The sequence below is a fragment of the Phasianus colchicus genome, chromosome 3, assembly GCF_987193195.1.
Source record: "Phasianus colchicus chromosome 3, bPhaCol1.hap1.1, whole genome shotgun sequence".
In the NCBI taxonomy this organism is placed as follows: Eukaryota; Metazoa; Chordata; class Aves; order Galliformes; family Phasianidae; genus Phasianus; species Phasianus colchicus.
The window spans coordinates 43730209-43748159 of record NC_143438.1 but is presented as its reverse complement, the minus strand read 5'-3'; the positions used below and the strand labels follow the sequence as shown (position 1 = coordinate 43748159).

At 38.5% G+C, this 17951-nt stretch overlaps 1 long non-coding RNA gene across 2 annotated transcripts in view; it reads right to left on the bottom strand.

The window, feature by feature from the left end:
- Positions 1 to 77: 77 nt before the first annotated feature.
- LOC149918541 (uncharacterized) overlaps positions 78 to 17951 on the bottom strand; it is a 34982-nt gene continuing 17108 nt past the window's right edge. Inside the window, exons 4-6 of one of the 2 annotated variants that reach the window (XR_016465103.1) lie at positions 7714 to 7779; positions 6832 to 6989; positions 78 to 1494 (exon numbers count right to left, since the gene is read on the bottom strand). This is a non-coding gene — a long non-coding RNA (uncharacterized LOC149918541). Of the gene's footprint in view, positions 1495 to 6571; positions 6990 to 7713; positions 7780 to 17951 lie in introns of those variants that run through there. The other variant, XR_016465102.1, reaches the window with a different exon arrangement.

Genomic DNA, 17951 nt, shown 5'->3' with positions numbered 1-17951 from the left:
TAAGCAATAAATTTTGTCATCTGAAAAAACCACAGCGTTTTCACTCCAGAAGGATGGAACAAAAGTTTAATGCTGCATCTAAACACAATTTAGTCAGATGAAAAACAGGTTGACAAGATGACTGATTTAGGACCATGAAGTCTGAGATTTTGTTTGCGGGTAGTTTGTGGTTTCTTGGAGGTTGGTCCAGAAACCCATCTCATCGCCACTGTTTAAATAGACATTGCTCTCAAAAACAATGCCTGGAAGAGCAGTAGCATTTCTAGGAACAATTTTATAAATTTTTCAGACAATGTAACAGGATATTTTAGGGAGACAAAAAAAAAAGCCTTCAAAAACTGAAGAAAAAAGAACAGAACAAGGACAATAAATAAGTCTTGAATTGCACAGGCTTAATTTATGGGACACTAGTGGATCATCAGAGCATAAAGAAAGCCATGCTGATATTTTCAAGGCTAAACGAAGTGGCTGGGGAACATAACAGGCTCCAGCATTTCTTTCCTGTTTAAATTCCCCGTTTGTTCTTTATTTCCTTCAAAGTAGAAGTTCTGTGACTTACAGAGGGATTAGACTTTCAGTTCAACTCAATCTGTCACATGTGGGATAAAAGATTCCTTCTCATTCTCTATCATATTTGGAACGAATGCAGCATTTTCAGCTATCTTATCAGCTAGCATTGCAAGACTCTGCTCTCACTCCCATCTCAGGATGTATTATTAATGATAGAGGAGCACAGCAGGCAACAGAATTTTACACAATTGATGGTGCTCAGTACCATGCCAAGACATTATTAATGCCCCTTTTGTGAAAACAAAAACAGAGTTAAAATACAGCCTGTAGCTCATGGGACTATGGTTTAATATTTCAGGATGGGAATGTTCTGTTATGGACATTTTGATTTGGAACAAAAAAGCAAGATATCTCTAGGTCAGCATTGTCAGTTTCTGTTCCCTTCCTTCTCTCTCCAAATCACTAAGTACTTAAGTATATCACTGATGGTTTTTCTCCCCCCAGCCTTAAATCCCACATAAAAAGAAAGAAAAAGAATCATTTTGTTTTGAAGTTCAGTAAGTCCCATATCACAATCCCTCAAAATAATATTGTCACAACAAGGATGGAATTTAATTTCTTACCCATTCAAGACTTGGCTTAATTGCTAATCTTTATTCAAGAAAAAGCAGAATCATTGTTTAAGCTAAATTTTCTTAGAGTTTGCTGTTCACTTTTGAGGCATAAAAATTCTAAGCAAGAGTAAAAAAGAAATGAGCAAATCTCTCCAGCCCATCATCCTAGTGCTTGTCCATAAGACCTTGACCACAGGCTACTGAGTTCTCATCAAGAACAGGTATATCTGATAGTTTGTCTGGGAGTATGGCCACACAAAGCATCAGCTTGTGTCTAGCAGCAGTCAGGTATCAATGTTGCCTTTCTGTTTGCAAAATGCCCATCACTGGCGCTGTGGCTTCTCTAAAGGAATTTTCTCTCAGCAGTTTCCTGAAAGGCAGAGAAAGATGAACTTCATTTCCACCAGTGAACTGTAACAGGAGAGCTCTGATGATACATTACGCATAAGAAATGAGTCATGCTGCGGTTTCCTGCTTCAGTTTATTGAGCGCAGAGCTGCTTGGCCTTTTTCTCCAGCAATGACCCTTGTCCTGCTCAGAAGCCCTTGAAGATAGCGCCTTCCTTTCCCAGTCTCCATAGCTACAGTCAGGATCAAAAATACAAGTATACAGGCTCCTACTCTTGGCTCAGAAGCAAAAACTTACACCCACATCTTGTAAAACCATGGTGGCCAACAACAGCCTGAAGTACAGGCAAGAACAACAGAACTATACAGCTGGCTAACAATTACACCAGTGTTTCAAGTTCCTGCAATTTTTTTCATCTAGAAGTACCTTAAGTGTTGAGTGTTAAGGACATTTCTTGTGAATTACAGCTAGCTTCACAGACTCTCTTGCTGATGTCAGATTCCTCAGGGAACAGCAACATGTTGACTGCAAGCAAAAGGGGAGATGCCTGCTAACCAAACATGGCAGGGCAAGAAGTTCAGGCACTCTGAGTGTAACCTGCCAGTTGAGGGGACATCTGTGCAGTGCCCAGTAATTCTTAAATCTAACAAGGCAATGTATTCTTATACATACACACCTGCATTGTGGAAAGTTGGGAGTTGGACTTGATGATACTCATGGGTCCCTTCTTTCCAACTTGGGATATCCTATGATACTATAAAATTAGATGCTTGTAAATATACTTGAAAAAAATAGCTTACGTATTAGGTAGGCGTAGGAATGGAAAGCAGATCATGAAGTGGAAGTGTCTAAGAGCTAGTCAGAAAATCATTGCTTAACAATATAAACAGGAAGCTAATAAAAATGAAATGCAGATGGTCCGTTTTGACCCTATTACATATGGAACATTGGTCAGTGGTACAAAGCCATGGATTTCCTTGGAAACCAGTCAGGCTACCCCAGTTAATACCTACCTGAGATCTGGTTCTTGAAATCAATAATCCTGCTGGCTACAAAAATCAAAAGACTGAACTGCTATGTTTCGAATAAGTTTTAGTACTTCGTTGATTACACCCAGTGTCAGCCTGCAGATTACCTACAATAATAGCAGATATTTCAGAGAAACTTTTTAGATAAATTCCTAAGAAGTGACCAGATGTAATTCTTCTGACCAGATCTCTCCCATCTCCCTGGTTGCTTTCTTCATCCACAATACCATTTTTCATACTTCTTACTTTGCCTGATATTTTAGAAGCACCTTCCTTAGAATAATCCAGATTTCTCCTGAAGCAGAAGTGGTCTTCTCTCAGAATTTGAGTGACAAGCTTAACTTCAAGGTGCTTACCATTCTAGGAAAGCTTCTTGAAAAGGTTGTTTTGGCAATTCTTGTGCTGTTCTCTTTTCAGGGAAGCAGAATGTATTCATCTGAAGGGTGTTTTTGTCACCTCTAGCATTACTGAAACCATTATGGAGTAGACATGCTGAACATTTTTGCAACACTCCTGCAAACCCCAGACTTAGTTCTTTCAAAACTATATACTGAATATTTACAGCAGAAAGGCCAAGAGCACAAGCACAGCTCTACACATACACAGAACCATAGAATTGCTCAAGTTGGCAAAGACCTTAAAGATCATTTATCCACCATTTTGTGTGGGACCCAGATTCCACAGATATCACAGTGGTCTCAGCATTCATATCCTGGAATTCCTCATGACAAGGTATAAATTACAATTAGAATGACAGTTATTCCTTGAGGGGAAAAAACAGGCTGAAAGGAAGCAAACACTTCACATCTATTGGGGAATACTTGAAGAGGACATTCACTGATGGGTATAGCTAAATTTTCTGGGGTCTCTGTAGTTTGGTTTCTAAGTGCAATCCTAAGTGCTGCTGAAAGCCCTACAGGAGATAAAGTACTGGATGCATTAGAGTCTAATAGCACTATGTGTATAATGTTCAGTCTTCAGATAGGAGCAGCTTTAAAGGTTAGATCATCCTTGAACATCCCCTGAATAAATAGCTTTTCTGACAGTGGTGCATTGGCACATACCTAGTCTTGCTTCCTGCCTTCCTAACACTGAAGAGTCACATTTTCCAATGCAAAACTCATAACTGGTGGCTGTCATTGGCTTCAGTTGCTCAAATACAGATGAAGATCCCTTGAGTACATCCCTCCAAATATCTATGATACAAACTTTATTCAAGCTATTAATCTAAAAACCTTTTATGAACTCTCAAAATTGTGGCTGGATTATTCTGTTTGCTTAAATAGTCATTTTAGGTCTTTGTCGTTTAGTTTTAACATAGTCTATTATCTGTCTACCTTGAAGTTCTAAGAAAAAAATGTAAGACAGTTACTGAACATGGTCTCCTTGAAATAGCTTGAAGGGGAGGTGTTAGATCCCACTTTAACAACCATTTTTGCTGGACACAGTACTATAATCTACAAGGACGTGAGGAAAACAAAACCACACCAAGTTTTTCTGCTGTAACTCCTACTGAGATACTACTGTTCATTTCAACTGAATAGGGATTAAGTCTGTGCATATTGTAGTAAAGCTAAACCACTCTCTAGTTACACCTGCAGCTAAACTGGGGCAAATGGTATCGAAATATGAAGACATACTAAAAAGTGAAACATCTTTTTGAAATGACAAAATACTTTTTTATCCTCCTGAAGTTTTATAAATATAACAAGGATACCAGCTGCAGGCTTCCTAAAATTGGCAGTGGGTTATTTTTTTCACCAGTTGTCTGACCTGCAGAATTAAAATTCCTACTTCTGAAGAACTGATCTGGATATTTCAGATTAAATGAGACTTACTAGATACATTCATATACGCTCTCCTTTACATTTATGACTGACAGAGATAATTACAATAACTCTTCCAAGAACTTAACTGATTCAAGCCTCAAGTAGTATAAAAATGCAAAATTTGAAGATAGTACTAGACATTTTTTCCACGTAAAGGAATTCAGTGACACCTTTGCCTCATACACACTTCTATGTTAGCCACCATTGTGTCAGACTGCTCACCTGCTCCCATCTGTCACACTAACTACAACAGAATATTAGTGGGAAGGTTCAACCTCTACTGCCATACCACTGACATCTGCCACTGACATTGCAGACTGACATCATAAAATTGGAGGCATTACTTTCAGAGCAGTTCTCATGCTACTTTTAGCATAATAAATAGGCAGAAGTTGGAAAGATGAGTATAGACATATAGATGTTTCCACCCCCACTTTAGAGATTCATGCTTTTGGACACTTGCTGGATTTTCCTAAATGCCAGCCATATTTTCAGCACCAAACCACACTGCAAACACACACCATATCTGACCAAGTATCAGCTTACAATAACTATCGTAGAGTTCCTTCAACAAACACCTAGCCTGAACTATAACATTTCTTTAAAAATCATAACATTGCTGTCCATGGACAATGAACTATTTGCTATGTTCTTCCAACTAACATATAAAAGTAAATGTAGAAAGCATCACCAATTGTCAGAAGAACATAAGAAATTCTACCTCCTTTCCAAAACAACTGTTACCCCACAAGTAGTAGTAGTTTTAAGACAAAAAGAATATCAGAAAAGCATTTAATCATGGCATAACTTTGACAGACTACAAAACAAAACTATCCTGGAACAAAATGCACTTAAGCTCTGTTAGACATCAATGAAAATATCAGGAAAAGAAAGCTAACACTTCTGAGGGCTCATTTACCAGTTATCTGAAAGCAAATAAGCCTGATGCTCCCTCCATAGAGCAGTAAAAGAGACACACAACCAGAGACCACTGTGGACCACTGCATTGCGATCTCATCCAAGCAAGAAAGGACTGATGGGCACTAACAAATTTCTGGCCATTTCTGTGGCAGTCTTCTAACATCACCAGTCTGAGAAGGTACAGTGAGAAGCTTGTACTATGGAATATATTTCTCAGCAATGTCAGTAGCTGCTGGTTATCCAACCAACAACGCAAACTGCAAGGACATTCTTCTCAGAAGTGCTGTCAGCCAATTACACTCTCCCTCCTCAAACAATTACTGGCATAATGATGATGGCGTCAGACAGAAGAGTGAATATGAAGTGACGTAAATATAATCTTTGTACTGCTTTCAATTGTCTCTATTAATCACTTACAGATTGAGTGTGTTCTTGGATACTGGGTGTTCAGGATACGTCTAAGACAATTGCTTTAGGAATGTCCAGTACAAACAATTATATACTGTGGTAGTTTTCCACAAATGAATAAAATATTGCAAAAGTGTGTTCTCACTGGAGGAATACACACCACACAACATACAAGTTAACGGGGGGAAGAAACAAATGTTAAAAGCTGTAAACAAGTCACTGCAGAATGGATTAAGTCATTACTGCTTTTCCGACAATTTTTACATAGCAGTAATTAGAACTGATAAATTTAATCTGATGGATTTCAGCTTTAGGATTTTCTTCTTTTTAAAAATAAGTCATATTTCATCCAGGAACAGGATGAGGTAGGCTTGGACGGGTTGGGATGGACCACTGGCTGTGAAATAATGTGTCATTTTAGCAAATAGGTCACAGGCACAGGAAAACTTCACAAATCAAATACAAATGTAAAATTTCTGCTTTGAAACACATCTATGCATCTTTAAAAGTAAATGATTTGGGAATTAAAGCCTGAGATGATTGTTGTGTTTATATTGCAAGATAAAAATTTGTGCTTAACAAATTTTAATTCAGAAAAGAAAAAGGTAAAAAAAGTTTTCTGTAATGGTTCAATTATTTTTTCCTTAGCTTCATAACAATGAAACTAAAACAAGCACTAAAACTCCTTGTTTTTACGCTATAATTTCAGTTTGACTATTATTCCTTATCTATTGTGAACTCCAATGAGAGGATAAAATAGAAAGAGTTCACATATAAACTTGATTCAGTCTCATCAGCGAGACAGAGCATGCATTCATGCTATCAAGGCAGGCAGCCTTGATATGGTAAGTTTAATTAGGATAGTTGGAAAAAAATAAACTTAATTAACTTTAGTTTTCTTAGACTGGTTCAGAGAAGCGTGAAGCAAACTTAAAAATTAAATTACATAAGAATCTGTGTTACAATTTGTTCTAAGTATAGAGAGGAACTTTTAGAGTGTTTTGCAAACAAGTTAAAGAAAATAAGGAAAAGGTCCTCCTTTAATTATAGAGTGTTTTTCCCCCCCTCCATTTACTGTAGGCAAGGATTTTGCATATCCAACATCCAGCTTCTCCTTTACTACATTTGTACATTTCTACACCTTCTTGTCATGAAGCAGAGAGTCACACATACTTGCACAGTATTTTCATCATCTTAAATTTCTTCACTTGCATGATGACTGGGTGGCTTCCTGCAATACCAGCACTTGCTGGTCACTTGAGTGAAGAGTCTGGATGTAAGTCAGTATGATGACTCTGGGACTACAGGCTCTTCAGGTACAGGTGATACATCTAAAAACCATTATAGATTTACTCATTCTCAAAAGAAACTTTATATCTCTAAAATTTCTCGGAAGACACCCTTGCAAGCAAACTCCTCTAGATGAAGTGCCATTAATCTACTACCTTTAAACTAATGCACAGAATTCCTCCTGGCTTGTGCTTGCTTTTACCTCATATGCAATGTGCTACAGTAATAGTAAGACAGCAAACATTGCTCGTGAGATTTTCACTGAACTATGAATTTGTTCTCACACTTCAGAAAAATCTGAAAAGACAGATGCACACTGCTTGGTCTTCCCAAATCATCATGCTTTGAATACAATTTGTTTCCTGAAGAAGCCTCTTCCAGCTGTTCCCCTTGTGCAAGATATACCTTGCAAAGGAAATACATCACTCCTACCAACCCAAATATAGAAAAAGTCTTGAAAGTCTCCAAAAATAAGAACTAGCAATGAAGAAGATTATGAAAGTACTAGATTTAAAGTTTATTCTTCTTTAGCTCTGCTTACCTCACGCACATTTGATGGGTTGATGATCAGACGAGATAATCTTCATGGTCTTTCTCAACCTTAATGATTCTATGATTCAGTTTTTTTGTATTCTCACTTTCTCTAGCTTTTCTCTAATCTGAAGTTTAGAACTACTTTCTCAATAAGTCAAAGCCAAAATTACTGTTCAACTGTATGACTAAAGAAGTTAGGAGAAAGTAAGGAAAAACAACAGCAAGTCTTACCATTAGATCAGGGGAGCTGGTGGACCTGATACAGTCACTGTTTCTTCTATTTTTTCACACCAGTGTCTACACAAAGATACAGAATAAGACCACTGTCAGCCCTACTGAGCAGCCAAGATCCCTGCACTCACCACTAGTTCTAGACAACAGCTGCTGCACCAAGTAACTCACCAGCACTTCTGAAATTCAGTTCAACTGCCTCTAGTTTTAAAAAACCTGGCCTTTAGGTTCAAAAGTCTGCACAGCTATTAAGTCTCCGTTCACCTTTTACAATACTTTAAATCATAATACTTGTTAGCCACCTTTCTTACATAAGTGAATAGAAAGTACACATACTGTATTCAGAATACTACACAAAAGACTCAAGTCACATTTCCATGGTACCTTTAAAAGAGTCAGAAAAAGATGACATCAAATTCCTGCTTAGCTATCTATAAGTTTATTTCATCAAGGAAATCTAGAAGCAAACATACATAATGTGTGCACACACCCAAATGTGAACTCTGGGATGACTCATCCCTGTGTGTAAAACTTCAGCACCCTGCACTTAATCTCCTAATGGAAGGCTCAGGCTGAAAGAGAAAGCAGAAAAAGAAGTCCATACAGCTATGAAGAGTCAGCAATTCAGAGCCATTTAGAGCTGTATAACAATGCCATAGGACAAGGCTGGTTTGAAATCATTAAGGAGACCAAATCTTGAGAGAGGAAATTGTAGCAAAATTGCATTATTTATAGAGTTAAACTATTCATTGGACTGAATCCAAAGTAGTCGTTATTAAGCATTGAATTTTTGCCTGCTATGAACAAGCTATTCTGTTCTGTCTCATATCAATATTACAACAGCTGGTTTTAGTAAAGCTTTCAGTAATGAATTTTGGCACTATGTAATTCACTTCTGATCAGCTTTGTAAGTTCATCATTACAACCATTTTTGAAGGAAACTCACAAACACAAACTTACTAGCAATTACAGCAATTTCAAACAAAAGAATTAAGTTTTATCTGTTAACTCTCTACTTTGAATTTCAGTGTCTCTTATCAGAATGCTTTATAGCTTGAAAATGTCCTTGAAAGCCTCTCTAAAAGTTTGATTTCTAGGTTTGGTGGTCAGTCCTGTAAAAATGATATCACATGCAGAAATCAACCTCAAAATCTCATAGATTATCCTGTGGGAACATGATTTTACTAATCCCATAAAGTTTTTCCTTTTCAAAAATCCACAAGGAGATCTGCAATCACCTTAGGCACTGTGAAATGCTAAACCTTGTGCTCCAACCTTTCATGTAGGTCAGATAAAATCATTTGCTGGAGACAATATCATCATGTACTGTCAGAGCCTCCAGGAGTGTAACACTGAACAAGACATAGTTGGAAAGGCATGGGAACAAATAGAGGCAGAGAATGACACAAAGTAGCATGTTACAGGTGATTCTGTTAGGAGTTCTCTTCTAATGTCCTCTTTTGCTTAAGAGAAAATGCAATATTCTTGCCCATTTTTATTTGTATGAACATACCAGGGCATAAGATGAGGATCAAGGAGAATAGAGATGCAATATTTATTTTTTTAAGTACTGAAAAGCAATACTCCAGTGCAGAAATGGAAAACTCATCTGAACAGACTTAAAAAGGGGAAAAAAGTACAGATACTATTATACTCCATTATTTATTATACTACCTTTTTAAACAGTATTCAGAACAGTCTCAGGCTCTGATGGACCTCTCTTTGACCTTCATAAAACCTCATGGAGGTCTCAGACCACGTCTGCAAGGAAAATATTTCAGCTCTCCACCAACCCAACAAGCTCCTTCAGAAACCAGATGAGGAACCATCAGGCTGTAAACATGCCACCATCCTAACAATGCCCTAGAGCTGGCAACAGAACACACTGTTTCCAAGAAAGGTTATTTCTAAGAAATAATTTTGCTGAGATTGATTTCCCTGTTACACAAAGCTCAATTGCTCTAGAATAAAGTTGGTATTTTTATGAATGACTTATGACAGCTTCTCATGTAGCGGTAACACACCAGAATGAGGGGTTCGTGCCATTTCCTTAGGATTCAGGACTTTCACTTGTTACCTCAATGTTGTGGTTTGGAAACAGGATACCGTTCCAGTTTTGATAACCAAAGAGAGAAAGTGAAGGGCTATGCCTTCACTTCTACACAAATAGATCGAATAATTGGTCTTACATGATACTTGTTTTCATCTTCCCATTAATCAAAGATCTCTAACCCTCTTTTAATCCAAGTATCCTTATTTCCTGGAAGCAAAACATTTTGTGATTTGGTAGTAACCAAACTGCACTACATAGTTTTTGAGTTTTATTATGACAAGTAGAGGGGCCATTCCCATTCAACATCCACATCCCAGTCCCATACATAACTAGTATTCTGAAAATAAAGGAACCCGCTCCAAACAAACATGGAAGATGACAACTACTGAGCTGCAGCTGAAACACTGGAAGCAGTCCTTTTGTCAATGTGTATGTACTCTTTGTTCAGGATGTATTTGCTATACAGATCTATAAAGGAAAGAATGAAGTGAGGTTGTCAAAAGGACAATATTTGATAATTCATTTTCCTTAAAAACAACCTGATGGATTAGTTATGAACTATTACGACAGATTTAAGTGCTCCAAATCCTATAGCTGCAAGAATGCTGCCCATACATGGCACGCAAGCAGATAAGAACATTGGTTATAGGATTTTTGAGTGGAGAGGAAGAAAAAAACTTCTGAGTTGCTTTTCTCAATGTTTAAAGATATCTTGAGAAAAATAATAATCTAAGAAAAAATATCACTTTTCTATAGAAAACCATTTTGCTGAGAAATCCCTTTAAATAAATGCTTCCTGAATCTCGCAGAGAGGGCAATAGAGTCACATGTATCTTAGGGGATCATTCCCCACCACTGGATATAAGGAATACAACAGTTTACTTATCACCATGAGAGTACAAACAAGGAATGAGAGAGAAACATACTAAGAGGACTTCTTTGGAGTACAAGGCTAAGATTTCTGACAGTTGAAACAGCTGTCCACATAATACCAATCCTTCCTTAGACAGATCTGTAAAAACTGCTTTTCAAAGGGAGAGAGAAGGAAAAGGAGGGAGAGTCCTGAACAAATTATTTGTATTTGAGGCACTTACCAGTTCAGACTCATCTACTAGAAATATTTTCTAAGTTTTATTTATTTTCCAGGGGAAATGGGACACTACCGAATAACCTTTCTATAGGTCTGACATATACAAGTATAATATTCATTCCATGTCAGGAAATGTCTTGTTCATATAACACATTTTCCCCAGCAGGCATCATAAAAAGCTTTTCTGGCATAATTAGCATAATTGAATAAGAAGAATAAGGGTCAGGTTTCACATGCACAGACTTCTGGTTAAAAGCGGAAGCTGGGATATGTTTTTCAGAGACTATGGAATTATCTCCCAAGGAGAATATTCCACAGAAGAAAGTACTAGAAAAACCACATGAAAAAAACCACACTGGGAAAGCTGATTGCTTTCAGACAAACGTATCAGCTATTCCATGTACTTCCTGCTTAACTGGGGTGACTACTAGATTGTTTTTCATCACTATCCAGATAATTATTCAAAATCACACGATCACACACAGAATCACCCAGGTTGGAAAAGACCTCAAAGATGATCGAGTCCAACCAAACTAACAACCTAACTAACATTACTGCACAGAGAAGTGTAAGACACAGAAACCTGGGAAAAATCATTTTCTGCTAGACTCTTAAATTTCAGTCATTTTGGCTTATTGGTTAAAGTCAATTTTAAACTAAAAATTAATTTAAAGTTAAGATTCTCTGTGTAAAGAGCTTCTTCTCTATACTGCATGGGGAGGCAGACCTGCACGAAAAGCCCAGCCACCTCTACGCAGCATACTGTGTGAAATGCCAACTGAACCCTAAAGTTGTGGGACACAAAGTCACTGTATTAGAGGCCAAGTGCAACCACAAGACAAGATGGAGACAATCTGAGCTGCTGTTAGCTGTTGTGCTGTACAAGGACAGGTTGAGAGAGCTGGGGCTGGTCAGCCTAAAGACAACTCCAAAGTGACCTGATAGCAGCTTTCAGTATCTAAAGGGAGGGCTATAAGAAGGAAGGGGACTGACTCTTCAGCAGGGTCTGTTGTAATAAAACAAGGGGAAATAGTTCAAACTAAAAAGGGGAGATTTAGATCAGATATAAAGAAGGTTTTTGTTTGTTTTAAATATAAAAAAAGGGCAGTGAAGCAAGGAACAACTTGCCCAGGGAGGTGGTGGATGCCCCATCCCTAGAAACATTCAAGGTCAGGCTGAAGGGGCTCTGAGCAACCTGACCTAGCTGTACATATCCCTGATCACTGCAGGGGAGTTGGACTAGATGGCCTTTAAAAGTTCCTTCCTACTCAAATGATTCTGATTCTCTGCCAAAAGTAAACAGCTCACAACAGTACAAAATAAAAAGGTTGTAAAACAAAATCACCTTGTGTAAGCAAAAGCTTTTGGAGATGATTCCTGGCATGCAAAGCAGTATCTGCAGCACATACAAAGCCTTCTGTTCCAGCCAGGTGTCTGTGATGCTATAACAAGTCAGCCAGAGCAGGGAGGTAGCTTGCCTTGATCTTCTCTATCAATGGCTTTTCCAAAGAAAACTAAGATTTTTTTTAAACAAAAAACAACTGAAAAGATCCACAAGAAATATTTATTCCTATCCTAGCTTCCAGGCTTCGAATCAGTTCAATGATACTTGTACTCCACTTAGTTCCCTCTTATCACTAGAGAATTTCATGACATCCAGGACGTGGCTGCCTGCTCACTACTGCTCTCAGGAGTTCTTTCCTGATCTCTGTGCCTGACATTGCTATCAAGGAGTCTTGAGGATTTTCTAACCTCTGTTCAAATAATTCTCACCTTCCACCTAATCCAATCAATTCAAAAGGAATACAATATATTTGTCAATAAGAACAAAAAATCTAGCATTGTACATTCAACAGCTTCAATGTTTCTTCTCTCAAAATACACACCAAGCTTTGCAATACTTCTTCCACGGCTAAATCCTCCACTTCTGCATTAAGTAGTACAGAAAGCAACAAGATACAAGATTTGTTGTGTGACACCAGTTCTGCAACATCTACTCCTATTGCAGATGCATGATTTGCAGCAACAGCTCCAACACCAGAAGCCAGAAGACAAACAGGCCAAGTTCTGTTTGCAATACCTGTAGCTCAACACACAGATGCCTTCTCAGAAGTTATAGAGTAAGTTCCATCATGCTTTGTAGAAATTCTTGCTATGTGTAGGATCACACTGAACTGCAAGACTGGGAGGAAGGGGTCAGTTAGAAGTTAATGAATTAATCTGCAAGTTACTCTGATGCAAATCCTCATCAGTTCCTTAGCTTTTGAAATATCCCAGTAACTAAGGAAATAAACTACCTCCATTAGGTATCCTTCTATGTACATCTCCCACTCATGAAGTTGTGTCCATGTATGTCTAGGCGTGCTTTGGCACAAGCTAGTCTGCATGTTCCCACACAGCTTAGTGTTCTGAAAGAGCAACTGCACAGCATTTGGGAGGAAAAAGTACATGATACTAAGAATTCCTGTGAACTATATGCACTCAATAATTTTGCAGCCTGCTGCTGGATGTTTAATAGGATTCTAGGACTTCAAAAAGGATAACAAGTTTCTCACTTAAACCTTTCAATATTCCATAAATAATCTGCTTCAATAGTGCAGTCCAAGTGTTAGGTAGTAGTAAAGCAGTAAGTGGAAGATGCTATTAAGTGTAATAGCCTTGTCATTCATTACCATCAGTAGTTTTATAGGTATTAAAAGCCATGATTCCAACTCACTGCAGTTGAGTTGGGAGACTTTAGAGTAAGACTGCTTAATAAGACAACACCAAATCTGCATAATTCTTTTTCAGAGCAGCGCCACATCTAGTTTCAGCCAAAACACAACAGCAACAGACCTGGTATCACCTGCAGGGAATGGCATGCTGACAAAATCATTCTTCTAAAAACCAGCATGAACTCGCTCCAAGCAACAGAAACTGAAGATAAACACCAATCATTTCTTTAGCAAGGTGAGTTAAGTGCGCATTACAACAGTACAGACTTTATACACATAAAACTGAAGGATTGCAACAAGCTCAGTACACAACAATGACGTTCCCAAGTCACTCTGTTTACAAATGATGCATTGCAAAAGCCTTAGGAAACTCCTCCTGTTCCAGGAGACATTTTAAAACATAGAATCATTAAGGTTGGAAAAGACCTCCAAGATCATCTAGTCCAACCATCTACCTACCACCAATAACACCCCACTAACCATGCCCCTTAGCACATCTACACATTTCATAGAATCATAGAATCACAAGGCTGGAAAGGACCTACAAGATCATCTAGTCCAATTGTCCTCCCATTACCATTGCTATCACAAGCCACTAAACTGTATCTTGTAGCTCCTCATCCAGATGCCTCCTGAACATTGCCAGGGACAGCAACTCCACCACCTCCCCGAGCAGGCCATTCCAGTGCCTGACAACTCTTTCAAATATTAAATTTTTCCTAATAACCAACCTGAATCTCTCCTGGGCTAACTTGAGGCTATGACCTCTTATCCTATCACTGTTACCTGGGAAAAGATGCCCACCCCCATCTTGCCATAGCCTCCCTTCACGTCATTGTAGAGAGCAATAAGATCTCCCCTGAGCCTCCTCTTCTCGAGACTGAAGGATCTCAGTCCCTTCAACCACTCCCTGTAAAACTTGTGCTCCAGACCCCTCGCCAGCTTTGTTGCCCTTCTCTTGACATGCTCCAGGGCCTCAATGTCTTTCTTGTAGCAAGAAGCCCAAAACTGAACACAGTACTCAAGATGTGGCCTTCCTAGTGCTGAGTACAGGGGAACGTTCATCTCCCTGCTCCTGCTGGCAACACTATTTCTGACACAAGCCAGGATGTCATTGGCTTTCTTGGCTACCTGGGCATGCCACACTGGCTTATGTTTAGCGAAGCACTGACCAGCATCCCTAGATTCTTTCCCTCCACACAGTCTTATAGCCACTGTGCCCCAAGCCTGTAGTGTTGCCTGAGCTTGTTGTGGCAAAGTTGCTGGACCTAGCACTTGGTCTCACTGAACTTCATCCCATTGCCTCAGCCCAGTGATCTAGCCCTTCCAGATCCTTCTGAAGGGCTTTCCTACCCCAAGAAGCTTGATATTTTCTCCCAGTTTGGTGTTACCTGTAAGCTTACTCAGTGTCCTCACCCAGGTCATCACCAAAGATGTTAAACAGGACTCCTAGCCTCTTTTCTTTCTAAGCAGGTTGACAAAATGCTCTAAGTTTGTTCTTTTGTCCTATCAAAATCTAGCAGGTAGCTAGAGCTGATAAAAGACAGATAAGAGGAAGTAGTGATTTTTGCCTTCTCCCGCTTTTATCACTTTTCAAAATCTAGATAATTCTGAGATGTTATGAAGTATCATGAAGATCCAGTAATAGCCACTTCACTGAAGATTCTATTGTTAAGGAACAAACCTAGTGTGCAACAGATACCACCCCAAGCCACTTCACTCCGGGTACAAATACTCTGGACTTTCACCTGTTTCAGAGTAAGGGAAGATCTCTCAAAATTATGTTAACCTAAAAAACATCTACAATTGTTCCAATGGAAGAGTTTGCAAATATGTTTTTCTGCTACATCAACATGCCCAAGGGTCACAATGCTTGGATAATAAGAAATATCACGTGACTCTTAACCAGGAGAAATAGATTCATCACAACAGGTTGCTTCCCCTCCTTAGTCTGAGCACACTCAACAGGAGAATAAAGAGAATAGACAAAAAGCAACAACTACAGGTAATAGACATCTTGCCTTGCCTTCCCCCTCCCCATTTCTCTTACATTAAGTAAGCAAAATTGATGGTTACAATTACCTCTCAAGATGCAGAGTTCTATCCAGTGTCACAGCTCACTGTCAAAATTAAGACTATGATTAGTCTTAATCTTAATTAAGACTGGAGCTCAGGATGTTGATTAAACTATGCCAAAGTACTTATCCTCCTGTGCTTTCTTGTTTGTTGTAAAAGCAGTTATAGAAACCAAGCAACAGTGCCATTCATTCCATTTGATACTGACTGTTATCTCCATCCTGGACTAAGTAGCCAGCCAGAAAGGAAAAAACCAAAACCTTCCAACGTGGAGAGGAATGAGCAGCATACTTAACCAGCTACTTATTTGATTTTCTAGTTTTAATGAGCAAACACCAACTATCTGGTATTGGAAACAAACTACGCACATGAACAGACATAGATCCAAATGGATGACCAAAGACTTCTGTTTCTGCTGGTCTCTTATTAAATGCACCGACTGGATTTTACTGTGTTTTCTCATATCTTCCAGGGAGATTGCTCCACAGCAGACTACCTGGCTTTCTAGAGTCTGAAAAACCAGATTCTTTCCTCCAAGATGTAACATGCCAGAAAAAAACTTGATGCCCAGAAGATCTGTGCCTGCCTAGCAGGCAGGCACTGGCAGTCACAGGCATGTTAATTAAATTCAAGGCCATTTCCCCCCCCATCAATGCAGACATACATGACAGAGATAGGTTACAGCACAAGCAGAATTAGTCACCTTCTCTCTGTACATAGTTAGCAGGAGCACTGCTTTTAATTACCCAACTATAAACTAAGAAGAGCATCTTTTTGGTCTAAACTCGCATTTAACTGCCATTTGATAGTTGTTGGTACGTTTTGACAGCTGTGCAAGAATACTTGTTCCAAAAGGCAAGAAAATCTAAGACTCCGTACAACCTGGTTCACTCACAGCACTGAATAGAGTTGATTACTAGTGTACCTTTTTGTACTATATGCTGAGTACAATATGGCTTAGGAGCAGTTTAGAAGTCTGGAATAAGAATCCAGACAAAATGATCCCAGGACAGTAAGAACACTAGGAAAATTAGGCAGCTTGATGTGAACAAGGAGTTGTGCTGTGTGGAGCAGGTGGGAAACTGTCAGAAAGCCCTCTGCTCCAGTACACTGTAGAATTTTGTGCATCCACAGGAAGCACGGGAAACATTTGGTCCAACATACTTTCAAGTAAAACAGGCCAGGAATGGTTATCATTTTCTACTAAGTGCATTGCAAAGTGTATAAACATTTTAAAAAGTTTAAATATTAAGTAGCAACACGCAGAAGTTTCCAGAGCTTCACAGTCTAAAGTCAAACATCAGGTTTTTAATCTACCAAATATAAGTATCTTACAGGAATGGCTCTACAGTAAGCAAAATGATAATATTCTGTCCTTTGAGTAATTTTGAATTTCAAGTTCTAACAAAGACAAGTATTGCCTTTTTATTTTCACCATTATTAAATTCATAACTTTTTTTAAATTAGCAGAATGGGTAAGACATGGTATCTCTATAGATAGTATATCTTTAATTTTGCTTCCTCACAAAACAAGACAATATTCACATTTGAGGGGAAGAAAATTGTGCATAGGACACCAAAGACAACCAAATGTGTTTCAAGAAATGTTTTTGCTTCAACGCATAGGAACGCCCCAGTGCACCGGGACTTGGAGATAAAAGGATAGATCTCTTCACGATAAAGCTTAACTCTTCTTTTCTAGGAAAAGTGTTGTACAAATGAATATTGCTACACAGAAATAGAAAAACAGGTTAGCTCGTACCTCAAAACACTTTTCAGATAAAGCATTTTGTCTCTTATTAAGTCCTTACCTAGACCAGAATAGTAGAGCAGAATAAGCATGTGCTCGTGTTTTGTCTTCCTTTTATTTGCCTAAAAGGGTTTTGATTAAGTATCGTAAGAAATATCTGCCAGCTCTGATTTCCTGGGGAAAAGTATGCCCTTTATCACATGTGGGCAGAGGCTATCAGCTGAAAGCCACCTAATCATTTCTGCAAGTGACAGTTTTCTATGGGTTGATTCTCCCAATGCAGAAAGAGAAGTAGCTAATAGTATAAGGTAACAAATTAGTCTAATTACCTCATAGCCTAATATACCTCTTGTAAAAGCTTTACTTTGTTAGAAGAAAAAAAGGAAAAAGCCTGAAAAAGAATAATTTCCAATCTAACTTTACTGTGTATGCACAGACATTTCTAAAGCTTCTCTGCTGTGGTTTTATGATTACTATTTGCTTACATCATCTTATATTTGCTAACTAGAAAAGAGTTTACTTCATAAACCACAAAAGTCCCTTGATATTCTCTCC